At 42.6% G+C, this 26,548-nt stretch overlaps 2 long non-coding RNA genes across 2 annotated transcripts; both read left to right on the top strand.

Moving 5' to 3' along the window:
• The first annotated feature begins 7,405 nt into the window (after positions 1-7,405).
• LOC117093810 lies at positions 7,406-8,908 on the top strand. Its single transcript, XR_004441250.1, has 3 exons — positions 7,406-7,741; positions 8,434-8,551; positions 8,653-8,908. It is a non-coding gene; the product is annotated as an uncharacterized LOC117093810 (long non-coding RNA).
• Positions 8,909-9,603: 695 nt separating this feature from the next.
• On the top strand, positions 9,604-20,102 carry LOC117093808. The gene is made up of 3 exons (XR_004441249.1): positions 9,604-9,658; positions 14,252-14,364; positions 20,073-20,102. It is a non-coding gene; the product is annotated as an uncharacterized LOC117093808 (long non-coding RNA).
• The last annotated feature ends 6,446 nt before the right edge of the window (positions 20,103-26,548 follow it).

The raw sequence follows: 26,548 nt of genomic DNA, 5'->3' as shown, positions 1-26,548 counted from the left end.
ATTACAGGCATGAGCTGTCAGGCCTGGTCGATCTTCCTATCCTTCATCCCTCCCTTAAACATCACTATCCAACTCTTCTTAAGGTAGAGTTTGGTGATAATACCTTTACTCTAGGTAAATCCATACCTAGAACAGATTTATTTATTTATTTTTGAGACAGAGTTTCACTCTGTCACCCAGGCTGGAGTGCGGTGATGCGATCTTGGCTCACTGCAACCTCTACCTCCTGGGCTCAAGCGACCCTCCTATCTCAGCCTCCAGAGTAACTGGGACCACAGATGCGTGCCACCATGCCCAGCTAATTTTTGTATTTTTGGTAGACATGGGGTTTCACCATGTTGCTAAGGCTGGTCTCAAACTCCTGAGCTCAAGTGATCCACCCCCTCTTGGTCTCCCAAAGTGTTGGGATTACAGGAATGAGCCACTGTGCATGGCCCTCTAGAACAAATTTCTATTTTACTGAGGAAACCAGGTGGCTCTGTGGTCTCCCTAGGGTATGGTATCACAGAGAGGGCTAAACTGAGTCTCTGACTTGGAAGACTAAGCACTCAGCATCAGTGGTATCCAGACCCAACAGGATGAGGGGAGAAATCTTTCTATGTTATTGAACCCACGACTAGCAGCCATCTCTACTGCTATGGACACTTTATTTGTGAACACAATGAACAAGCTCTGGCATGAGTAGGAAAGATGCTGACTGATACAGATCGTATTATCCTTTTCCTACTGTTGTTGAGACCTCCTCTGCAGTGGGTGCCCTTTGATGAACATCCACGCAGGATAAAAATATTCCTACACTCTGGGGCCATTCTATGAGATCCATTATTAAAACGCTCTTCCATTCATTCTTGTTACCACCCCTCCAACCTTGTTTCTCCCAAGTCTGACCATCTAGCTAAACCATTCAGCACTAGCCACACATTGCTGTAGATCTGTACCTTATCTGTTTCCTTCCAGGCAAAGGGGACAGACATATATACCACTTGAAGTTCTGCTACTAAAAGAATTATACCTTTTTCTTTTCTTTTTTTTTGAGACAGAGTCTTGCTCTGTCTCCCAGGCTGGAGTGCAGTGGCGCGATCTCGGCTCACCGCAAGCTCCACCTCCCGGGTTCACGGCATTCTCCTGCCTCAGCCTCCGGAGCAGCTGAGACCACAGGTGCCCGCCACTGCGCCTGGCTAAATTTTGTATTTTTAGTAGAGACGGGGTTTCACCGTGTTAGCCAGGATGGTCTCGATCTCCTGACCTCGTGATCCGCCCGCCTCAGCCTCTCAAAGTGCTGGGATTACAAGCGTGAGCCACCGCGCCCGGCCTATAATACCTTTTCCTACTGTCCTTCAGAGTCTCCCTTAAGTAGGGCGGTCCACTTTTAGCTGGTGTATGGTCCTGCAGATTGCTTTTTTGTTCCTCAAGTTACTCTTTGTAAGTGATTGCCCACAAAGCTTTCAGAGTGAGCTGAAGAGGAGGCCACAGTCCCACTGGAATAGGTGCACTGGGAGCGTGAGTGACCCGCAGCTCACTACTGCCTTTACCACCTCCCTTAGTACACTCTCACATCCCACACTTCCACTTAATTTTGGAGTATTGCTATGCATGCCTAATTTGATGGCTTGACATGTTAGATAATACACAGTGAATAACAGGCAGCTCAGATTGCATGGTCCCTTAGGGTCCCATGGCCAAACAGTTAGTCTCTATTAGTGAAAACATAGATGTTTCTTAAAAAGAGACTATGTATTTGTGGAAGAGTGGCTGAGTTCCTGATCTAGTTGATCATAAATTTTTTTGGCTTTGCTCTAACCCCCAGGCGCCTGTATTCTGATTATTCTCTTGGAGCTATCTGTCCAGCGTCCTCATCTGTCGTGCACACTTTGAGTGCCATGATTCTGCTAGATACACTGCATCCCGGACCAGCCGGAGAGTTGTCATGTGCTTGGGTACCTAATCAAAGCTGGCAGCCTTAGGTGTTATTTGATAAATGGATCCAGCAGCTTATCCAACTGTGGTGTGAGTTGCTCCAAAATCCTAAGATGCCATCTGAGCATCTCTGTACTTAGGTGGCAGAGCTTTGGATTTTTGTGAGGTTTCCTTCAGACCCTTTCATGTTGATGCATTTTATCAAGGCATCTAGGATTACAGCTGCTTCTTATTGACAGCGTTTTAAGGATACGATACCATTAATGTACGAAACTGCCATGATGTCCCATGGGATTGGGGGGCGATCAATGACCTGTTGGCTAAATTTTTACAGAGCCAGAGTTGCTGTGGTCCTCAGGTAAAACAGTGCAGGTGAACTGCTTTCCTGCCAGATGAAAGTGAACTCTTCTGGTATTTTCTGCTCATTGGGATAGAGCACAAACTATTTATCAGATCAATAATTGCATTCCAGGTGCCAAGGCTGTGTTGATTTACTCTAGTAAAGAGAACATATTGGAAAAAGTAATTGCAATTGACACGCGCCACATAACTAAACTTAAGAGAATCTGTTGTCATTCTCGAAAACTCAAGCCAGGCACAGTGGCTCACACCTGTAGTCCCAGTTACTTGGAGGGTTGTAGTACGAGGATTGCTTGGACCCAGGGTTGTAGTACGAGGATTGCTTTGAGTTTTGAGGCTGCAGTGAGTTATGATCGCACCATTGCACTCCAGTGTGGGCAACAAAGTGATACCCTGTCTCTAAAAACCAAAACAAAGCAAAACAAACCCGTACATTTTTAGCAATGGCCATAGTGGTGAATTAAATGGGGCTATGACAAAAATCATGACTTAGCATCTTTCATCTTTCAAATCTTATTTATTTATTTGTTTTTGAGAGGGAGTCTCACTCTGTCACCAGACTGAAGTACAGTGGTGCAATCTTGGCTCACTGCAACCTCTGCCTCCCAGATTCAAGCGATTCTCCTGCCTCAGCTTCCTGAGTAGCTGGGACTATAGGCATGTGCCAACACGCCCAGCTAAGTTTTGTATTTCTAGTAGAGACGAGGTTTCACCTTGTTGGCCAGGATTTTCTCGATCTCCTGATCTCGTGATCCGCCTTCCTCAGCCTCCCAAAGTGCTGGAATTACAGGCGTGAGCCACCACGCCTGACTCAAATCTTATTTTTCATAGCTTATTGAATTACTTTAAGGTGAACATCGTTGTAACCAACAAGTCAAGAAATTCAAGTTTACCAGCCACCCCAGAAGCCTCTAAGTGCCACATCCCAATCACAGCTCTCTCTTTCCCTTCAAAAGTAACAGTGATCTTAAATTCTATGAAGTGATCACTTCCTTGCATTTTTAAAGTTTTTATCATCTAAGTGTGCATCATTAAATATTATAGTTTAATCATCCCCATTTTAAAGTTTATATGTTTCAGTCACTTTTAACCTAAGGCTCCTTCTCTGTGCCTACTTTTTTTTTTTTTCTTACAATTTATACCAGCCCATTTGAACTGCAGAGTTTCCCAAAGTCTTAAATCTTTCCCAATGTCTTACAGTTCTAAATTGCATATGCATGGAGCAATTCAATGTGTTTCTCTACCCTCTGATTTTCTGTGAATTGGCAGCTGGATCCAGAGGCTTGATTGGACTCAAATTCAATTCCCCTGGCAATACGATAGGTGATGTTCTTTCATCAGAAGGCATATAATATCTATCTGATTTTTGCTCTTTTTATGATTTTAGCAGCAAGTGATGCTCAAGGCCTAGACTCATTTATTTATTAGAGGTTTTAAAATTGTGACTTTCTATAACTTTGTTTTCATATGAGCTGAAATAATTTTATAAAGAGACCCTTCTCTTTATGTACCATGTGGTTAGTCAGTTCATATGGAATAGGCAAGGTAAAGACTTCCTTCTTTTAATTCTGAAGGAAGTGAATTGGATTCTTTTTTATCCTCACAAGGTGAACAATTCATTGCATTTTGCCTTAATATTATTATAAACTCATGGATTTAAACATATTTGATGAATTTTAATCTACTGCAGTTTTTACTGATGCTGAAATTGTCCCATCTTTGGTCCATAGGAGCCTCTTCAGGTTGCTTCCTGAATCTTTGTGACATGATCCCAGGGTTTTTGGTAGCTTCCTTGACATCTGGCATGTCAACAGGTGCAAGCCACATCTTGTAAGCCATTTTCTCCAAAAATCCATGGTTTCCTTAAATGGTAAATGGTATTTCAAAACCACAGTCTGGGCCCAAGGGAAGCTTATTATTACTGGGGTGATCATGGTTTCTAGTTTGTACTAATATTTCCAATTTAGATGCAGGCAATAGGGTTTGCTTTACCTAATATCTTCTATGCTACACCTGTATCTCCTTTCTTCCACATCAGCAATCCTGCTGCTCAAGGGCAAGATGGAAGCAGAATATCCATAATTATCTATTTTGCTTTGTCCCACATAACACATATAATAGTCTCAGAATAGCAATACTAGTACCACCATCATGAATGAAGATTACTGAAAGCATAACTTAAAAATATTTTTTATTTTGCCTATGCTATTTCCATCTCCCTCATTTTAATGGTTTTTATATACCTAGCTTGACAGACTATGTAGACATATAATGTAATCCCTCCCTTTTAACCCTTATTTAGTTTTAGTTATGCAATTAAATATACATCTAATAGACATCGTTAGTTCTTTTTTTTTTTTTTTTCTTTTTTTTTTTTTTTGAGACGGAGTCTCGCTCTGTCGCCCGGGCTGGAGTGCAGTGGCCAGATCTCAGCTCACTGCAAGCTCCGCCTCCCGGGTTCACGCCATTCTCCTGCCTCAGCCTCCCGAGTAGCTGGGACTACAGGCACCCGCCACCTCGCCCGGCTAGTTTTTTGTATTTTTTTTAGTAGAGACTGGGTTTCACCAGGTTAGCCAGGATGGTCTCGATCTCCTGACCTCGTGATCCGCCCGTCTCGGCCTCCCAAAGTGCTGGGATTACAGGCTTGAGCCACCGCGCCCGGCCAACATCGTTAGTTCTTATGTCAATGATTCTCCAATCATTTTGGTGGTCTGAAGCTTGTTAGCTAGTATGGTGCTGTCCCATAGAATTTTCTGTGATGAAGGAATTGCTCCCTATCTATACTGTCCAGTGTGGTAGCCACTAGCCACATGTAGCTCTTAAGCACCTGGAATATAGCTAGTTTGACTGAAGAATCAAATTTTTTTTTTTTTTTTTTTTGAGACGGAGTCTCGCTCTGTTACCAGACTAGAGTGCAGTGGCATGATCTCAGTTTACTGAAACCTCTGCCTTCCAGGTTCAAGCTATTCTCCTGCCTCAGCCTCCTGAGGAGCTGGGACTACAGGCGCCCGCCACCACACCCGGCTAATTTTTTGTATTTTTAGTAGAGACAGGGTTTCACCATATTAACCAGATGGTCTCGATCTCCTGACCTTGTGATCTGCCCGCCTCGGCCTCCCAAAGTGCTGGGATTACAGGCATGAGCCACTGCACCCGGCAAGAATTGAATTTTTAATTTTACTTCATTTAGTTCATTCAAATTAAAATATAAATAGCCACATGTGGCTAGTAGCTACCATATTGGTCAGCTCAGAGGTAGTAGGTTTCTTAGGAAGGGCTCATGGGAACAATATTGCTTGAGTTCTTGCATGTTGATAACAGTTTGCCTGCTCCTTTTATATTTATGAGTCTGTTTTGCTGTATATAGAATCCTTGGCTCACATTTTCTTTCTTTTAGGATCTTAAGTACGTTACTCCATTTTCTTCTGGCATAAAAAGTTGCTGTTGAAAAATCTGATGATAAGATAATTTTTTTCCCTTAGAGTCATGTGCACTATTTGCCTAGATGCCTGAAAGATTTTTTTCTTTTTTCTTAAAGCTCAGTCATTTTACTAAAATATGACTTAATGCTTCAGTAGACACTTCGTCACATCAACCAGAGATGATACTTTTGTTAATTGTGAATGCCACTGCATGCCATGGATTACCTAGAATCCCACTTTTCATTGACAAAGAGTTGAGCATTTTTTCCAGTCCACAGACATTACCAAAAATCAATCTCCAAATCCAGTCTTTGAGATCTTAGGGTCTATGTCCTAGGACCACTCCTGGTACCATTTTCTGTATCAGTCAGTGTCCAGTCAGGAGACAGAAACCACGTCAATAATTAAAACAGAGAAAATTTATTGATTGATTTTTTTGAGACAGAGTCTTGCTCTGTCACCCAGACTGGAGTGCAGTGGCATAATCTTGGCCACTGGGTTCAAGTGATTCCCCTGCCTCAGCCTCCCAAGTAGCTGGGATTACAGGCACCCGCCACCACGACCGGCTAATTTTTATATTTTTAGTAGAGATAGGGTTTACCACGTTGGCCAGGCTGGTCTCAAAAACCCTCAATGATCTGCCCACTTTGGCCTCCCAAAGTGGTGGGATTACAGGCATGAGCCACCACACCCAGCTGAGAATTTATTATAAAAGAGAGACAGTAATGATATAAATGGCACAACCATTTTAAATCTTTTACTAAGCACACAGTGCGCTCTTTCAGTAAGTCATTTCAAATATTGTTATTTTTTATTTCAGGAAAGACTTTAGTATCTGATCTGTTCCCCTGCTTTGGATTTCTTCAGGTACTCCTGTGATCCATATGCTGGATTTTATCTGCCCATCATCAACATTAGTCACTTTCTCTTGACTTTATTCTTTATTTTTCCTCATTAATTTTTTATTGTAAAAATTTCCTTCCTTCTACCCTCCAATTTCAAGGCATTACTTGTCATGTTTATTTGCTTTTATTTTTCCCCTATGATAATCTTCACTTTATAAAAAAGTTTTTTCCTTTTATTGGTAATTTTTCCTTGAGGTCTGTTATGCCATTTCTGAGTTTTTTCTAAATCTGATTTGTAATTTTATTTATATCGTATTATTTTCTGAATATTTTTCAGCTCATTTTAAAATAGTATGTAACAGTTTTGCTTTTTTTTTTTTTTTTTTAAGATGGTGTCTTGCTCTGTCACCCAGGCTGGAGTGCAGTGGCACAATCTCAGCTCACTGCAACCTTTACCTCCCGGGTTCAAGCAATTCTCCTGCCTCAGCCTCCCAAGTTGATCTGTTTTTGAGCATGACTTTCAGACACGCTTTCATTGTCTATAGGGATATTATTCTGATCCGTCTTTTCCTCTCCTTCTCTTCTCCTTCTCCTTCCTTTTTCTTTTTCTTCACCTTTTAATTGAAACCTTGTATGGTATTTGATCTTGATACTTTGTTTGTTACCCATTTTAGTGTAAATTTGGTTTTAGTTTTATTGAACTTTTAAAAGGAGGCTTGTTTGAGATTTTTTTTCACTTTATAGAGCCCCTCTTTTCTTTCTTCTTTCTTTCTTTCTTTCTCTTTCTTTTTTCTTTCTTTCTTTCTTTCTTTCTTTCTTTCTTTCTTCTTTCTTTCTTTCTTTCTTTCTTCTTTCTTTCTTTCTTTCTTTCTTTCTTTCTTTCTTTCTTTTTTCTTTCTTTCTTTCTTTTTTTTCATTTTTTTCCTGAGATTTCCTAGCTCTGTTCCCCTCCTTCACTTTGATCTGGACCTTCTTTTTCATTTAACTCTGTTGCTCCTACCCTGCCCCTCTCCTATTCCACTCCCAGAAGTTTATCCTGTGTGGTTCTGTTCTGAAAGGAAGTCCTGTTGGGCCTGTTTCAAGGGTTCAGAGGGATTTGGCTGCTCTAGCCCGTTGAAGGCCTTACTCCTGACCCCTTACACTCACCCACTATCGGAATTTCTACTGCTATTCTCAAATCAGGCCGCTGCACTTGACGTAAGTATCTGTTGCCTTATTGGGGAATTCTCAGTCCATCAGTTGCATCATTGTTGCTTTCCTCTGATTTCTCCAACACAGATGCTGATAACATGTAAATCTTGTTCTTACTGTTGGTGGTTTTTTTGCCCACCCATTTGTATTTTGGGGTTTGTGGGGATACCTCATCACTTAGCTTTGTTGTAAATATTGGTTGTGTTTGGTTTTATACCAATTTGTTTTGTATGTTTTTATGGGAAGATTCGGCAAGATCTAAAACTATGCTGTCACTGCTGCCCCTATCTTCACCTTTCAAGTTTTTGATAGTGGTATTTATACATAATCCCTCAGGGATGTGATATTGTTTTTGATTCCCTGTTTGGTTCACTTCACTTGTCCCTTCCTTCCATAAGGAAATCAACGTGGAGATTCTGCCACTTGCCAAAATGGTATTCCAAATTTGTGTTCTGGAATGGGAAAATAACCACAGAATGGGTTCACGAACTCTCTTGGCCAAGATGGAGTCTGGCCAAAACTGCATGTATCACTTGACCCTCTTAAGTCCTTACTCTTACTAATGGATCACAGTTGCCTTTTGTGTCCCTAAGGGTAACACTCTCTAAGAACCAGTGTCTAGTAATACTCCCAAAGTCTAGATATTTCCTTTTCCCCAGTGCACAATTACCCTGGCAAATGTCTTCGCTTTTCTTAAGGAGACAAGAAGTTTACAATTCATACTTGGGACAGTGCCATAGGATCCTTCCTCATGGATATCTGGCTTCTTTATTCAATGGGATCAAACAGTAAATTGGATCAGTTTCTGGAAATCGGGTAAGGAAATCTGACTTTTCAATGAGAGAACTCAAATCCGTCCACCATTTTTAGGACTTTTTTTTCTTGACATTTTTTCTGTCCATCTCTTTCAATTCTAGGAAGACCATAATACATAACCTCATTCTTGATGATTACCACTATATTCCTGCCACTTACATGGGAGACAGTTACTGCTGCCATTTGTCCTCTGCCACTCCAGAATTCTATCATTACAACGGAACTCAGAGAGCCTGTTTCTATAGCAGTACCTCCTACATAAGACAGCCCTACCAGCTGGGTGCAGTAGCTCATGCTGGTAACCCCAACACTTTGGGAGGCCGAGGTGGGAGGATTGCTTGAGCCCAGTAGTTCAAGACCAGCCTGGACAATATGGTGAGACCCCCATCTTTACAAAAGATAAAAAAAAATTAGCTGGATGTGGTGGTGCCTATATTCCCAGCTACTTGTGAGACTGAGGTGGAAGGATTTCTTGAGCCTGGGAGGTTGAGGCTGCAATGAAACATGATCCCACCACTGCACTCCAGCCTGGGGACACAGCAAGACCTCATCTCAAAAAAAAAAAAAAAAAAAAAAAAAGACAATCACTATAGTGTTTTAAAGGATATTGGTGCTTGAATCACAGATGTACTTCTCTGTGTCTTAGTGAAGGGAACATTCTTTGGTCTCTTTTGGCCAACGCAGATGGTGAATGAACAGGTCATGCATGGTATTTCCATTTTAACATTATTAACTCTCCAAGTCTTTGGATTTTTTTTTGGTTCTACATTATGTCAAAGGATTTTTGATAACACTTAGGGTAGGCCTCTTTTGAAATTGGATTTCAGTCGATCCTCTTGAATTAGATCACTGAATCCAAAATCTAGCAAATGAATCCATGATGATAATAAACCCTTCTGTTTGATCTAGGCTTTCTCCTATATGGATCCATTATCACACATATTCCCTGGACTTCTAGAGCTATACATAAACAGGAAATTGCAAATATTTAAGTAGCTAAACTTTCTTGTCTCCCTGAGGCATGATGGGATTTGGCTTTTTTAATAGGTCAAAAGACAATGATAATTGTTATGATGGAACATGAGGATATTTGGCATCTTCTTGAAGGTAAATATCTCGGGGAGGTCACTGCAGGGTCTCCACACAAAGCAGAGCTGGCATGATTGGGTGGGGAAAAAGTATTGCTTCTGCTGGTGAGCAAGGTACAGTGGATATTGGGGGCTCCAAGGACTCATATTCATCTGAATTTGCGCAAGTGTTCTCATTTCAGTTCTCAAAATTCCACTGTTTCTTAATCAAAGTCTAACTTGCACATAGAAGACCCGATAAGGCTGTGAATTCAATTTAATTTGTGATTTAAAACTCGCATGATCAGCCTTGGCATCTTACTTTTGGATATCATCCCATTCACTTTAAGAGATTAGAGATTGTTTGATGGCAGTTACAGAAACTCTCCAATCTTCTAATTTTGCCTTGAGCTTAGAATTTAAAGAAATTTAAAGGCCTGCGCCTTTCTTTAAGCTCTTCGGGGACTCAGAAGTATTCAGCCTGCCCCATAGTCCTTGGGTGCCCCATTCTTGCCATACTGATCCACCAAAAGGCATGCTTCAAGAGGTACTTAATGTAAGCCCACCAGCAGTGTGACAGTTTAAATAATTATTTGCAAATGTGCCACAGGCTGCCAGTTTTCAATTTTTCAGTGGCAAATGAATCAGCCCTACCTTCAAATCCAACCACATCAGATAACCATTCCCAAATCCTTGTTGGTGAGTCTGCTGTCTATAACTACTTCCAGTCTCACAAACTGTATTAGTCAGAGCTCAGTATAGGAGATAGAGGCATTTGAAGTATAGGAGATAGGCATTTGAAGCATTAGAGGATTTTGTATAATTAGAGGATTTTATATAAGAAATGAGGGCCGGGCGCAGTGGCTCAAGCCTGTAATCCCTGAACTATGGGAGGCCAAGGCAGGCAGATCACGAAGTCAGGAGTTCGAGACCAGTCTGGCCAACATGGTGAAACCCCATCTCTACTAAAAATACAAAAATTAGCCGGGCGGGCGTGGTGGTGTATGCCTGTAATCCTGGCTATTCAGGAGGCTGAGGCAAGAGAATTGCTTGAACCTGGGAGGTGGAGGTTGCAGTGAACCGAGATCATGCCACTGCACTCCAGCCTGGGCAACAGAGCAAGACTCTATCTTGGGGGAAAAAAAAAAAAAAGGAAGAAAGAAATGAGGTGCCTTAAAATGGTTGGAAATACTAGAGTAGCATGAATCCGGAGACCACTACTGTAACTATTCAGCTCGGTGTGCATCATCATAGCTGCTATTTAGAGATCAGGTATTTGGGGTTAGGAAGCCACTTCCTTTGTCACCATTGAAATGTTTAACATCCATGAAGATGTTAACCAGGTACTGAGTCTGGTCATCACTGCCCCATAGCTGCTTTTGATGCTCATGTATTTGTGGGACTGCTTGTTAGCAGAAATAGCAATAGGATAATAGCCTGTGAAGGGTTAATGGATATGAGGCTATAAAAACAGTAAAAAAAGCATAAAGAAGTTTATATATGAAGAAGAGACATAAGATGGTAACTAGTGGGAGAATACAGAGGAAAGGGACAGTTTCTACTTGGATGTAAGAGATTTAAGCATTGTTATGGGCTGAGGGGGAGGACAAAGAAGGAGAGGGTGGTTGAGGATGTAGGACAGGCCACTAGGGGCAATTGATAAAACAAGCTGTGAAGGAAGTAGGAGGGCAGGAATCAGGCTCACAGTCATCAGGGCTGACCCCAAGCAGAAAAGCAAAAGGAGCAGCGTTACTCTGAGGAAAGCCAGGCATCTGCCAGGACCTTGAACATGCAAAGATTTGACCCATGCAAGGACCCTGCTGGATGTGAGAAATCAAGGAGCATAATCATAGGGGAATGCATGTCTGCTTCAGTCATCCAAAAGTGATTTGTGTAAAAGAGATGACTGGATGTGGATACAGTTTCTATTTTTTCAAATGGAGAACTTATTTGGGGGCATCTCGTCTTTCAAATTACTTTAAACAGGTTGGTGTCAGAGTTTACGTAGGGCAAATATAATCTAACATGTATTATGTAAAATATGAATGCAGCAGTTCCACAAGTACTCTGAGATCAGAGTTCTGTACTCTTTTAAATATGTGAAACTGATCAACCCTGGATCAGTAGGTTATCAGGACTCAACATGGTGCTGCTTCAACCTCATGCCTACACAGGGTCCTCCATTTCTGCTAGCCATCAGATCTCCATAACTTAACTCTAGCCATTGTTGACATGGCTCTTTGTATTACCCTGAAAAGTACTTTGGTTGGGGAAAATAATACAATAAGGTTGTATCCACCATAAAAATGTCTACTCTTAGAATTGAATATGACAAGAACAAAACTTTTGGGCTAGGTTATACAAAACGACCAAAAGCAAGGAACTAGGTCAAAATGCAACCTGCCTTTATCACCCAGACTGGAGTGCAGTGGTGCGATTTCAGCTCACTGCAACCTCCACCTCCCAGGTTCAAGCAATTCTTGTGCCTCAACCACCCAAGTAACTGGGATTATAGGTGTGCACAACCACACCTGGCTAATTTTTAATATTTTTAGTAGAGATGGGTTTCACCATGTTGGCCAAGCTGGTCTTGAACTCCTGGCCTCAAGTTATCTGCCCGCCTCAGCCTCCCAAAGTGCTTGGATTACAGGTGTGAGCCACTGCACCTGGCTTCCACCTGCCTTTACATCTGTCCTTTGCTAGGGCTGCTAAGCTCATAGCATCTGGGCAGGGTCTTTCGTGTGTCAGGGAAGGTGGAAAGCATAGTCGATCAGTTCTCTTACTTTTGTTGATGTGGTCAGTGTGGGAAGCTATGTGGTGAGCAGAGGGGTGAAGTCTGAGCTAACTGCTTGAGCTAAGTAGAGATATGGAAGGTGCTTTCTAAGGAAAAGGAAGAGAATTTTCAATTCCTTTCTTCTTCTTTGGTCAGTCTCGGTGTCAAGGGAGTCACTTGGTTGGGCCCTAAACTGTCCCATATAATCTCATCCTCACTCCCCTTACATATCTATCATCCTAGATAAACTTACAGTCCAAGTAAAAGGTGTTTGTGCAGATGTAATGCAAATATACCCTCAAGGAGCATCCCCGAGCGACTCTTTTCAACCAGACAGCTGGTCCAAGCCCTTACTATATAGATAGTTTGAAGCTGTTGCAGTCTTTGGTCATATTACATGTTTTAATGCTTTATTTTGAAAGCAAGGCTGAAAAACACTTTCCTATAATGTGTTAAAAATTTGTCTGTGATTCTCCTTCCTCCCTGTTACATCCTCCAGGGGCTCAATGCCTTTCACTGCCTCTATTTGCCAAGATCTCCGGTTCTCTCACCCACCCAAAATCTAGAGCTCTTCCCCCATCTTTTGAGATGAATCTTACCTGTGTCCCTTTTTCTCAGGGCTCTGCAAGGTGACAGGCTAGCTAATTTAATTAACTAATGCACAATAAAGTCCCATTGGTTTCATGCATCACCCTTTGAGGATAACATTTACATTTTAAATGAAGCTTCTTACACTGTCAAGCTGGACAAGTAGGTTATAGATCATCAGGACAAATGCATTAATTTTGTAGAAGAGGCTATTAAGGCTCTGAGGCCTCACAGGACTTGCTGGGGGTTTTGGGGCTGGTAAGGGGCAGAGTCAGAACTAGAATCAGTGTGGAGTTTAGTGTACCTTGCCCTATTACATATAAGCTCTCATAACAGGATTAGTTAATAGAGGAATCTGCAGGTATTAAAGAGAAAAAAGTGTTTTGAATTGTGTATTTATTTGATATTTAGCATATGTTTACATACAAAGTTGTCATCATTCCTTACCTACAATTCCTTTCTTTTTTTGTTTTGTTTTGTTTTTGAGACAGAGTCTCACTCTGTTGCCCAGGCTGGAGTGCAGTGGTGTGATCTTGGCTCACTGCAACTTCTGCCTCCCAGATTCAAGTGATTCTCCTGCCTCAGCCTCCCGAGTTGCTGGGATTACAGACATGCGCCACCATGCCCAGCTAATTTTTGTATTTTTAATAGAGATGGGGTTTCACCATGTTGGCCAGGCTGGTCTTGAACTCCTGACATCAAGTGATCCGCCTGCCTCAGCCTCCCAAAGTGCTGGGATTACAAGCGTGAGATGCTGTGCCTCACTAAAACTCCTGTTCTCACCAGTATCTCTGTGATATGCTTAGCACAGTGTATTGCAACTGTTTTTACTTGTGTGCCTCCCCACCTGGACAATGAGCTCCCGAGGACAGTGACTGGGCTGTGTTTGTCATTGCACCCAGCACCAAGGTGAAGATAGGGCAGAGTGGGTATTCAATATATATTGCTGAAAGAATGGATGTAAGCATAAATGATCATCAGGCATCGCTGTGCTGTGGTTCTGAACAAAGTTGTTCTAGTGGTGAGACATCTTTCCTAACATTCTTCAAACTACATCAGATACTTACTGTCTTTCTCTACTTCCTCCTAAGGCTGGTTTCTAATTTTGTATTTTTGTGTCATTGACAGCATATGTTGGCATTGCCCCACTAGTGTCTTCTACTTCGTAATCCTTCTTTGTTTCATATGGTTATCATTTCCCTGTTGCAAGATTAGGAAGTGACATACTTTAAGAATACCAGATTAATCTGTTCTGATTTTTTTAATTTGCAGCTGGGATAAAAAAAAAAGAGCCTTTTGAAGAGTCTTCAAATCAACAGTAATTTCAGATTTTCACAACACGAAGAGGCAGAGCGCAAAGTGAATTTGACACTTTGAAAAATGCCGTAAGCCTCCCAGTAGACGGATGAACATGTTTCCACTTCATGAAAGCTTGTTTCATAAGTATTCCATAAATATCAATGTCAGGGTTGTTAAGTAATTAATATTAACCTATTGAGAAAGCGTTTCTTTTCTACGTGGTTGATTTCCAGTGGGGAGACTAATTAAATATTAAAGACCATGTGAAATGTTTTCTATAATTACAGGTTCTAGCTGTATTTACAAATGATGTACCTACATGTATAGTGAAATAATCATATGACTCTAACACATTTTTATTCCTATATAGCATATATAGATTTTTTTCAATCTAGATTTCCTCTGCTCAAGCCTGTCTATCGTTATTTATTACCCTTCACAATTGCCCTTATAAACTTTTCCCTCTTTCCACTACGATTTGAAAGGTTACCATTCCACATTCCACACCAGCCTCCCTGCTATTTTTTTTTTTGCCTGTTGTGTGTGTTTTAATCACAAACAACCTCCTTATGTATGGCAAATTAAAGTTTGTTAAGACAATGGGAGATGTAGCAACATAGCTTAAAATAAAACTTGAGACTAGATCCTAAGTGTCCTTATCACAAATCAATGATAAGCCTGTGAGGGAAGGCACATGCTAATCAGCTTGATATAGCCATTCTACAGTGCATCTACATTTCTAAACATCATGAGGTATGCCATAAGTATATACAACTTTTAGCTGTCATTTTCTTTATTTATTTATTATTTATTTACATTTACTTTTTTGAGACAGGCTCAACAGGCTCACTCTGTTGCCCAGGCTGCAGTGCAGTGGCACAATGATGGCTTATTGCAGCCTTGGCCTCCTGAACTCAAGTGATCCTCCCATCTCAGCCTCCCAAGTAGCTGGGACTATGGGTGTGTGCCACCATACCTGGCTAACTAAAAGAAAATGTTTTTTGTAGAGACAGGGTCTCATTATGTTGCCCAGGCTGGTCTCAAACTCCTGGGCTCAAGTGATCCTCCTGCCTTGGCCTCCCAAAGTGCTGGGATTACAGGTGTGAGCCACCATGCCTGGCCTGTTAGCTATCAGTTTAAATAAATGAATGCATCTAACTAATAGGCTTATTCTTTTTTTTCTTTTTTATAGACAATGTCTTGCCCTGTCTTCTAGTCTGGAATGCAGTAGCACAATCAGGGCTTACTGCAGCCTCGATCTCCTGGGCTCAGGTGACCCTCCTATTCCAGCCTCCCAAATAGCTGGGACCACAGGCATGTACTACCATGCTCGGATAATTTTTTAATTTTGTTGTAGAGACAAGGTCTCAGTATGTTGCCCAGGCTGGTTGCAAACTCCTAGGTTCAAGCGATCCTCTTGCCTCAGCCTTTGAAATAGTTGGGATTACAGAAGTGAACCGCTGTCGCCCAGCCAGTAGGCTTGTTCTTACAAGTTCTTTGTCTGCCCCGTTCCCCCATCTGCCTGCCTATGGTTTCCTTTCTCTCCTTCCTTCTCCCTCATCTGCTCAGTCTCTCATCTACCCCCTTCCCAGGAACAAAAATGCTTTTTCAGATTCTTCCCAGTGTCTACACAAAGCAATCGAACCCTCTCTACCTTATTCCAAATCCCTGCAATCCTTGACTTTTCTTTGTAAATGTGGGAACTCTGTGAAAACTTCAAAATCACTGTACAAGCCACTACTTTCTTTGAAAATCCTCCTTCTCATTCTCTGCTGGGAACGGGTCATGCCTGGTTTTGGCTCGTTCATGACCCTTAATTTTCAAACAGAAATCATCATATACTTTTAGATTTTACTAACCCCTCAAAAGCACATGAACAAGCCAGTTCTAATTTTTGCTTTCATTTTTCTTCACATAGTTATTTTTTGCTGTAAAAATACATCACATTTTTGGCAATTTTAGATTATTGACCTTAAGGAATAATTGAAAAAAAAATTTCAGAAGCATCCTGTTGACCTTGCTAAATATTTGAATAAGTTAAGTGGATTCAAGCAGAATTGTTTCTGATGTAGAGAACCTTGGCTTGTTTTTAGAACATAAAATGCTATGACTTTCACATGTGTGTTAAAAGAAGGTTTGATTTGCTGTGTTTAAAAAGAGAGAAATAACTTTGAATAGAACATTTACCTTATATGGAGGAAAACATTTTAAAATCGAACAAAATTTGCTCATTAAAAAAAAGGCCGGGTGCGGTGGCTCACACCTGTAATCCCAGCACTTTGGGAGACTGAGGTGGGCAGATCACAAGGTCAGGAGATCGAGACCATCCTGGCTAACACGGTGAAACCCTGTCTCTACTAATAATAAAAATAAAAAATTAGCCGGGTGTGGTGGCGGGCGCCTGTAGTCCCAGCTACTCAGGAGGCTGAGGCAGGAGAATGGCGTGAACCTGAGAGGTGGAGCTTGCAGTGAGCTGAGATTGTGCCACTGCACTCCAGCCTGGGCAACAGAGCAAGACTCCGTCTCAAAAAAAAAAAAAAAAGGCCCACCTTTTATACTCCATAAAACAAGGAAAGAGATTAACTTTCTAATGGTTTGGAAGCTCTGCCTTCTTTCATTTGAGGCAGAGTCCTCAGTAGCTATACACTTGAGAATTTACCCGATTGGTACCTGCAAGAAGGAAAATCATCACTCACACACTTTCACCCACAGTCACAGGCTCAAGCACACTTAAGTCAAGGCTCCTTTTCCAAAGACTAATATCAGATGGAGAGCTCCTAAATCTTTTGTTCAGTGGATTGGATCAGGCATGAGGCTTTTCTGATAAGAGCTTCCCTAACTTTTGGTTCATTTAACACTTTAAACCAGGAAAATAATAATACAAACTGGATTCTTTCCAAGTGTTTACAGATTAATAGACATTTTGGCCACTTGCTAACTACGTAAGTATTATTTAAGTAGTAACCACATGTAGACACAGGTGGTATGGCCTCTCTACATCAAAGTGCAAGAAGTGGGTGCATTGTTGATGAACAGCAGACAGTAGGCAGTTTTGGGGGCAGCAGAAATTCACTTTACACAGAGGTTATTCCCAGACCTTCTGCTAAGCTGTTCATTCATCCATGTAGCATATTTTTACTGAGTCCTATGTACCAGTCACTATAATTCAGAGGAGATACAAATTCCAAAGATGTATTTGTCAGGATTCTTGGTTGCAAGTGTCAGAATGTAACTCAAATGCTTTAAGCACAAAGGAGAATTTCTTGGCTTATAAACTTGGAAATGCAGAACATGTTTGCTTCTCATATGCTAGATCTAGGGGCAAAATAAAATTATTTAGGCTCTACTTCCATATTCTCACTGTACCTTCTCTAGGGTTAACTTAAATCCATGGACATGCTCTTTTCATGAGAGGAGAAAGATGGCTGCTGATGGTCCAGGGCTACTATCATTTTTGAATTCCAAAGTGAAAGAAGAATCTTCTCTTTCCTGGTTCCATATATTAATGTCATGGAAAGACTGTCTTCAATTTGCCTGTGCTTAGATCAGACGTTGTTGTTAAGAAGATATGGTACCATGATTGGCCAGGCCTGGGTCACGTGCCCAAGCCTGTTGCAAGTAGGTAGACGGGGAAGTGTGATTTTTTTTTTTTTTTTTGAGACGGAGTCTTGCTCTGTCGCCCAGGCTGGAGTACAGTGGCCGGATCTTAGCTCACTGCAAGCTCCTCCTCTCGGGTTCATGCCATTCTCCTGCCTCAGCCTTCCGAGTAGCTGGGACTACAGGTGGCCGCCACCTCGCCCGGCTAGTTTTTTGTATTTTTTAGTAGAGACAGGGTTTCACTGTGTTAGCCAGGATGGTCTCGATCTCCTGACCTCGTGATCAGCCCGTCTCGGCCTCCCAAAGTGCTGGGATTACAGGCTTGAGCCACCGCGCCCGGCCGGGGAAGCGTGATTAATAGTCTCAGCTGAACCACATGGAATAAAGGAGTAGCACTTGTCCAGTGGAAAAGAATGGTCCTGGGCAAACCAGTATAACTGATGCTCACAATAAAAGACTTAGTCCCTTCCACAGGACTCTCAGTATGGTGAGTGAGGCAGACGTTTAAACAGCTCCAGCAGTTAAATGAATGCTAATACAGGAGAGTACTGTATGAACACGGAGTGGGGACTTAGAACTCAGATTTGGGGGATCAGTGGTGGTTTCCTGGATGGTGCACCCCTTGGTTGAATCTTGATGGGCAAACAAATGGTGATTATCAAGCGAATGGGGGAGCGTAGTGGAAACAGCACAACCAAAAGCAGGGCGATGTCAGAGGGTAAGGGCTATTTGAGGAACTCAAAATAGTTTGAAATGGCTGGAATGCAGCATGTTCCCGGGAAATGTCAGGGAAAGAGGCTGAAGAAGCACCCAAGACCAGACTATGAAGGATCTAAATGATTCATAAGGGATCTGAAATATTTAAAGCAGGCAAGTTATTTGTTCAAGCGTGCACGTGTGTGTGTGTGTGTGTGTGTGTGTGTGTTTGAGACACAGTCTCACTCTGTGGCCCAGACTGAAGCATAGTGACACAATCTTGGCTCACTGCAAACTCTGCCTCCCAGGTTCAAGTGATTCTCCTGTCTCAGCCTCCTGAGTACCTGGGATTACAGACACCTGCCAACACACCCAGCTAATTTTTATATTTGCGTAGAGATGGGGTTTCGCCATGTTGGCCAGGTTCATCTTGAACTCCTGACCTCAAGCGATCCACCCACCTCGGCCTCCCAAAGTGCTGGGATTACAGGCATGAGTCACTGTGCCTGGCCCAAGCGTGTGTTCATGGCAGTATAGATTAGGAGGGAAATGGACTGGAGGGAGATACATGTCATAGTAATCCGAGTGAAAAATTATGAAGATCTAAATTTATTTTATTATTATTAAAAAAAATTTTTTTTGAGACAGAGTCTCACTCTGTCACCCAGGCTAGAGTGCAATGGCACAATCTCGGCTCACTGCAACCTCCATCTCTTGGGTTCAAGCAATTCTCCTGCCTTAGCTTCCCGAGAAGCTGAGACTATAGGCACATGCCACCACGCTGGCTAATTTTTGTATTTTTAGTAGAGATGGGGTTTCACTATGTTGGCCAGGCTGGTCTTGAACTCCTGACCTCAAGTGATCCGCCTGCCTTGGCCTCCCACAGTGTTGGGATTACAGGTGTGAGCCACTGCACCCAGCCTGAAGACTTAAATTTAAATAATGCAACTCAGGAGATAATATTGACAGGACTTGGTGAGTGATTGGATGCTGTTGGTGAGAGAAAGAGAAGAGTCTAACATAATTATCAATTTTCAGTAGATGGTGCCATAATTCACCCACATAAACAATCAGAAGTTTTTGGCAAAAAGTCATGAATTTTGGTTTGGAGAGCGTCTTTATGATGCAAATCTAATGTGCTCCTAGAAGTTGGATGGTCTCACTAGAGATATTGTACAAGATGTTCCTGTCTGCAATAGAGAAAGGATCAAACAAGTCAACAAACGAGATGACTTCTCATGATCCCTTTATGCCTCACCCTCATAAAAAGTACATCTCTGTATGTGTGTGTGTGTGTGTGTGTGTGTGTGTGTGTCGGTTTTTTTTTTTTTTTGAGACAAGCTCTGACTCTGTCACCTAGGCTGGATTGCAGTGGTGCAATCTTGGCACACCGCAACCTCCACCTCCCAGGCTCATGCCATCCTCCCACCTCAGCCTCTCGAGTAGCTGGGACTACAGGCTCTCACTACTATGCCCCACTAATTTTTGTACTTTTTTGTAGAGATGAGGTTTTGCCATGTTGCCCAGGCTGGTCTCCAACTCGTGAGCTCAAGTGATCTGCCTGCCTCAGCCTCCCAAAGTGCTGGGATTGCAGGTGAGAGCTACCACACCCAGCTAAAAGTCCATCTCTTTTAACCACACTTCCCCTTCTGCTGTCTGAAGCTCCTGTGATTTTGTTATGTCTGATACAGCTTTGGTAGAGATTGCTTCTATCTCTATGGGCCTTGTGCAGAAAGGAGGGAATTTCAATGCTTACATTTTATTGGCTTAGTCTTCATAAGTAAGAGATAGCTGCCCAGTGATACAAAAGATGGAGCGGTGCTTAACCATTCCCTCCACAGAGTAGGAAGAAGGATGGAATCAAAGTCTATCTTTGTTTTTTTTTAAATAGGCAATTGCTACATTCCTAGTTTTTCTTTATCATAATCACCTTTTTTTTTTTTTTTTTTTTGAGACGGAGTCTCGCTCTGTCGCCCGGGCTGGAATGCAGTGGCCGGATCTCAGCTCACTGCAAGCTCCGCCTCCCGGGTTTACACCATTCTCCTGCCTCAGCCTCCCAAGTAGCTGGGACTACAGGCGCCCGCCACCTCGCCCGGCTAGATTTTTGTATTTTTTTAGTAGAGACGGGGTTTCACCGTGTTAGCCAGGATGGTCTCGATCTCCTGACCTCGTGATCCGCCCGTCTCGGCCTCCCAAAGTGCTGGGATTACAGGCTTGAGCCACCGCGCCCGGCCCATAATCACCTTTTACACTTCAAAGCTTGCAAGGTAGAGTCCAGTCTCCCTTGTCTGACCTAAAATGCCATGAACAACCTGGTTCAATCCATCTTTCTAGCCCCATTTTTTCCTGCATCCTAATGTAGACCCTCAACTCTGATCTGAGTGGTCTGACCTTCACATGGCAGACTGCAACACAGTGCCTGGCACATATCAGCACTTACAGTTGTTGAATTTTTGAAAGAAAATTTAGAGGAAACCAAGTGCCCCTCCTTTCCTCTTTTTGAAAGGATAGTTTATCCCCCTTCTGGTTAAATAAGGTTTTCATGGTAAAAATTAAAACACACCCCAAAATATAAAGAATAAAATATGGCCAGGTGCGGTGGCTCACGCATGTAATCCCAACAGTTTGGGAGGCCGAGGCGGGTGGATCACGAGGTCAGGAGTTCTAGACCACCCTAGCCAAGATGGTGAAACCCCATCTCTACTAAAAATACAAAAATTAGCCGGGCGTGGTGGTAGGTGCTTGTAATCTCAGCTGCTTGGGAGGCTGAGGCAGAGAAGAGCTTGAACCTGGGAGGCGGAGGTTGCAGTGAGTCGAGATCACGCCACCGCACTCCAGCCTGGGCGACAGAGCAAGACTGTCTAAAAAAAAAAAAAAAAGAATAAAAGAATAAAATAAAAATTACTGAGAATTTCATTAACTAGGGTTAACCATTGATAACATTTAGGTGTTTGTGATCTGAGTTTGTTAAACATTTATCCTGAACTTTTCCTATATCTTTTTTTTTTTTTCTTTTGAGACAGGGTCTCACTCTGTCACCCAGGCTGGAGTGCAGTGGCATGATCTCAGCTCACTGCAACCTCCGCATACCGGGCTCAAGTGATTCTTCCACTTCAGCCTCCCGAGTAGCTGGGACCACAGGCATGTGTCACCATGCCCAGCTAATTTTTGTATTTTTTGTAGAGACAGAGTTTTGCCGTGTTGCTCAGGCTGGTCTTGAACTCCTGAGCTCAAGCAATCTGCCCATCTCAGCCTCCCAAAGTGCTGGGATTATAGGCGTAAGCCATTGTGCCTGCCCCATATATTTGAGTACTCAAGATAATATGACTTTTAATTGTCTGTATAAATATCTTACTTAAGATTCTCTTTATTTTAATTTTAATTTCGATTTTTTTAAAAGATAGGATCTTGTTCTGTTCCCAGGCTGGTCTCAGACTTCTGACCATGAGCCATCCAGACTTGATTTAAAAGAATCCTTGATTCATATAGCCAACCTCCTTTTTAGAATAATTTTGTCATTTATTTTCTTATAAAATTGTATAAAATGATTATTTTTCTGGATATTTGGACATATATTAGGCTAAAAGCTGCTGTGGGGTTTTGCTTTGTAACATTATTAAACATCTAAATCAGTTGGGGGATAATTTATATTTAATGATATTTAACCTTCCAGTAGACTACATCTCTCCTCTTATTCCAGTGCTATTTTCGGTCCTTTAAATTTTCAAAGTTTTTTTCAACTATAAGTAGATTCTACATGTTTCTTGTTAAGTTTATTCCTAGATATTTATAATTTCTATTGATATTAAGAATGGGATACTTTTCTATTATATTTTCCAATTAGCTACCTTTGCTATATAAGAAAGCTATTGATTTTTAAACATTCACTTATGTTTAAAATGTCCTTCCCATGTTGTAAAGGAGGGAAAAAAGGAGATGTTTCAACTCTCTCACATGTGGCTTGCAATTTATTCTCCTCTAAATTTAGTTCACGTGGTCTGGCTGCCCTAGGAAGCCCTTTGAATGCTTTTCTACCTAGGAAAATCATAATAATGAGGAAGAGACTATGGAGAGCCTTCCTGAACCCCAGGTTCTGCAATCACAAAGAGCACTGGCCAGATGTGCTCAGGACCATTGCCAATGCTGTGTTCTCTCTGCTCTCAGGCTCTGTGGCTTCTCTGCAGATGGCAATACCAGCCACCAAAGAGGAAATGAAATGCCTGGTCATAGCTCACACCTGCTGGGCTCCCTGGTGGGCAAAAGCACCCACACTTGTTGGCCCTGGGGCCACAGAGCACCAGCCTCTTCGTTTATGTCCCTCCAGTCATCTCTATACTCTGATATAGTTGTGGTTTTTATTTATGGCCTTAGTTCATTTGGGCTGCTATAACAAAATGCCATAAACTGGGTGACTTATGAACAACAGAAATTTATTTCTCACAGTTTTGGTGGCTGGGAAATTCAAGATTAAGGAGCCGGCAGATTTGGTGTCTGGCGAGGGCCCGTTTTCTTGTTCATAGATGGCGTTTTCTCACTGTGTCCTCATATGGCAGAAGAGGCAAGGGATCTCTCCGGAGTTTCTTTAATAAGAGCCCTAATCCTATTCATGAGGGCTCTGTGCCACCTATGAACCAGAAAACAGGCCCTCACGAGACACCAAATTAGACCCCATGATCTAATCACCTCCCAAAGGCCCTACCTTCTACCACCATCACCTTGGGGGTTAGGATTTCAAAATATAGATCTTGGAGAGACACAGGGATTCAGACCATAGCATTCACCTCTTGTCTTTCAGCTCCCAATCCACTGTTCTATGCTCTGTTCTGTGATGGTGTGGTTGGGGTCTTCAAAATACATTTCCCAGAAACTCTTGCTGGTTGGCTCTCTATTAGGCAATGGGAGATTGGCTAATAGGAAGAGGGAGATTAGACTATGAAAAGAGGAGGGACTTTTTCTGCTTCTAGCATTGGTGTCGCTACGGCAAAAACAGCAGCAAAGTGCAGCTATGGCGTCAGCCCCAGCTTCAGTTGGCACTCCCCAAACCAGTTGCACTATTCCCTCTTTGCAGAACCTGCACCAGCCAGTCACACCCTTTCCTGAGGTCTGAGCACCAGCCTGTAGGTGGGCGCCCTCCTCTGACCTAGGGTTTAGACCTGTTCTCCTTTTTTTCCCTAACCTTTGACTAATATCTATTTCCTGTAGTTACGAATATTTGGGTTATCCATGCTTGCCTTTTTGCCTTCTTAGACTTCCACCATCTTTGCAACCAGTTCTCCGTCTTAATTGCCCTCTATTTGTTTTTGTTTGTTTGTTTGAGACGGAGTCTCACTCTGTCGCCCAGACTGGAGTGCAGTGGCGTGATCTTGGTTCACTGCAAGCTCTGCCTCCCGGGTTCACGCCATTCTCCTGCCTCAGCCTCCTGAGTAGCTGGGATTACAGACACCTGCCACCATACCCAGCTAATCTTTGTATTTTCGTAGAGATGGGGTATTGCTATGTTGGCCAGGTTCATCTTGAACTCCTGACCTCAAGCGATCCACCCACCTCGGCCTCCCAAAGTGCTGGGATTACAGGCATGAGCCGCCGTGCTCGGCCAATTGCCCTCTATTTGTAACATCTAGCTTGGTTTTCTTGGTTTCTGTTTTCCTGAATGGAACCCAGCTGATACAACAGCCATCCCTATTAGGCTGAGGAAGAGTCTGTGGTCATTTTGTTTGAACACGACCAACCCGTACCTGGCTTCCCAGATACCATGAGACCATCTCCTATGATGAAAATGGTTCTGCTCCTATTTCATCAAGAAATTGAGGAAATCATACATACGTCCCATAGACTTTTCCCTTATCCACCAATTAATGTAACTGGAAGAGGAAAACATCCTCTTCCTTGCATCAACTGCTGAGCTTTGGACATCCTATCCCAACTGCCTGGAGCTCTTCTCTTCCCTCTCCTCTTCTCTCCTCTTCTCTCCTCCCCATTGACACATGCAGTACATATTTGTTAAATGAATGAGTGAATGACTTGGCTAGAATTGCCATTTCTTTCTTTCTTTTTTTTTTTTTTTGAGACGGAGTCTCGCTCTGTCGCCCAGGCTGGAGTGCAGTGGCCGGATCTCAGCTCACTGCAAGCTCCGCCCCCTGGGTTTACGCCATTTTCCTGCCTCAGCCTCCTGAGTAGCTGGGACTACAGGCGCCCGCCACCACGCCCGGCTAGTTTTTTTTTTGTATTTTTTTAGTAGAGACGGGGTTTCACCATGTTAGCCAGGATGGTCTCGATCTCCTGACCTCGTGATCCGCCCGTCTCGGCCTCCCAAACTGCTGGGATTACAGGCTTGAGCCACCGCGCTCGGGCTAGAATTGCCATTTCTAAGGCCATTAGTGATACACTGCTCACCAAATTCAATGGATGCCTTCAGACCTTACTCTGTTTCTCTGCTGGTGTTAGTGCTTTAATCCCTTGCTTTCCATGGCTTCACTCTCTCCTGGTTCTTTTCCCACCTCTCTTGCAATTGCTTCTCAGTCAGCTTGGTAGCCCCCTCATGGAGGTCTCATGATATCTTCATTTATTTTGCCACTCTAGCCCCTGAATACACCAAATGGATACTGAATGATGACAAAAGATTATTCAACGAATTTTTGCCATTTCTCTAAGATGCAATATTGTTTCTGATTTACTCTTTTGACTGAGGAGAGGGTAGTGCATTTTCAGAGACCTCAGCTTGGCCTTACCCACTATGGTAGCTTTCATCTGATGGGTCAGGGACCCAGTATGGAACTTGCACCAACTTCCAAGTATATCAAACCCACTTATACATTCAACAACAGGAGAAAGGACAACTGTGTGAGTTCATGGATCCAGTGAACACACTGTAAACTGGACCTTGACTAGGATTTGATCCTTTGCCTAGCCGTGTAGTCCTGCACCCTGAGATAGAGGGCATGCTGATGGTTCTGATTGCTGAGTATTCATGTCAACTCTGTCCAACAGCCCTTGAAATATTTGAATATTTCTTTTTCTTCAGTGTGTAGTTATCTAAGTCCATGACCATAGGTGCCTCGGGGAAGGATTGGGGAAATGATGACCATGTATACTTGCTGTGGTGTTACAGAGTCCCTCCTCCTGGAGAACTGGCCTCCAGTTCAGTAGTGAGTCTGAGTCTGAAAACAGATTCAAGTCCAGAAATTGGACAAGAGATTGTGACATTGTTTAGAGTATTTGCCCTCAGCCTCCTGTCATCTGTTCTTGATTTATTTGGAGGTAAATACTGGTGATGACCCTTGTTGCCTGCCCATCTCTTTTGCCTCGATGGGCACCATATTCTGTTAGGTATTTCAGTATATCTCCACAGGTCAGACCCTCTTGGCTGCCACTGAGGCATGCTTTCATTGTGATAATTGTGTCTACTTAACTTCTGGCGGTCAAGCTCCACCACCAGACCTTCACTGCTGTGGGGGCCCCATTGTACCAACTGCTTTGTAAGTCTATTTCTGAGATAACCTCTCTTACCAGTACCTCCTCCTTCTGAGGAGGGCTCTGGAACATTTTGATGATGCTCAGAAGAATGGAAAGAGTTTTAATCAGGGGTCAAACTTGTGATTCACAGAGGTTACTTTGGCAGCTTTCGGCCATTCTCACCAGCACATTCCTTCTGGTCTTGGTAAATGGTCTTGGCCTTCTCATGAAGCACAATCATTTGGTGAATCTTCTGGTCTTATTTACCATGTTTACTCCAGCATGCCTACTTCTCTGTGCCTTTTAATCACTTTTGCAACCATCTGGCACAGCAATTATGGCATTTTGACTTCATTTGATGTGGTCCATTGCTTGTTCCTTACTTTTAGGAGCTATCCTAGAAGGCGTTTACATCATCTCCTGGGGCCCTTGTCAGAAAGTTAAACCTTGTATTTTGTCAGAGTGCTCCGAAATCAATAAGCTCACCCCATTCAATCTTATGTTCCAGCCTCCTTGATCAAGCAC

The sequence above is a fragment of the Trachypithecus francoisi genome, unplaced genomic scaffold (assembly GCF_009764315.1).
Source record: "Trachypithecus francoisi isolate TF-2019V2 unplaced genomic scaffold, Tfra_2.0 Lachesis_group12, whole genome shotgun sequence".
Classification (NCBI taxonomy): Eukaryota; Metazoa; Chordata; class Mammalia; order Primates; family Cercopithecidae; genus Trachypithecus; species Trachypithecus francoisi.
This window is presented reverse-complemented; position numbering and strand designations above follow the sequence as displayed.